Source organism: Oncorhynchus clarkii, chromosome 9, assembly GCF_045791955.1.
Source record: "Oncorhynchus clarkii lewisi isolate Uvic-CL-2024 chromosome 9, UVic_Ocla_1.0, whole genome shotgun sequence".
Classification (NCBI taxonomy): Eukaryota; Metazoa; Chordata; class Actinopteri; order Salmoniformes; family Salmonidae; genus Oncorhynchus; species Oncorhynchus clarkii.
Window position 1 is genome coordinate 54,572,108 of NC_092155.1, and position 646 is coordinate 54,572,753.

The following is a 646-nucleotide window of genomic DNA, read 5'->3' on the forward strand; positions in this document are numbered from 1 at the left end:
TAGGCACTACAGAGGGTAGTGCGTACGGCCCAGTACATCCCTGGGATCAAGCTTCCTGCAATCCAGGGAAGGCCCTAAAAATCCAGCCACCCTAGTCATAGACTGTTCTCTCTGCTACCGCACGGCAAGCGGTACCGGAGCGCCAAGTCTAGGTCCAAGAGGCTCCTAAACAGCTTCTACCCCCAAGCCATAAGACTCTTGTACAGCTAATCAAATGGCTACCCAGACTATTTGCATTGCCCCCCATGCTACTCTCTGTTATTATCTATTCATAGCCACTTTAATAACTCTACCTACATGTACATAATTACCTCAATTACCTTGACACCAGTGCCCCCTGCACATTGGCACATTTACTCTGCACCGGTACCCCCTGTATATAGCCCCGCTATTGTTATTTACTGCTGCTCTTTAATTATTTGTTATTCTTATCTCTGACTTTTTGGGGGATTTTCTTAAAACTGAATTGTTGGTTAAGGGCTTGTAAGTAAGCATTTCACTTTAAGGTCTACACCTGTTGTATTCGGCGCATGTGACAAATAAAATTTGATTTGAACCACATTGGAAGCATCCTGAGTACGATCAGGCATAGCGCGCCATCGCGTGGTCATTTTAAACACCATTCCATACGCAGGAATAAAACTGC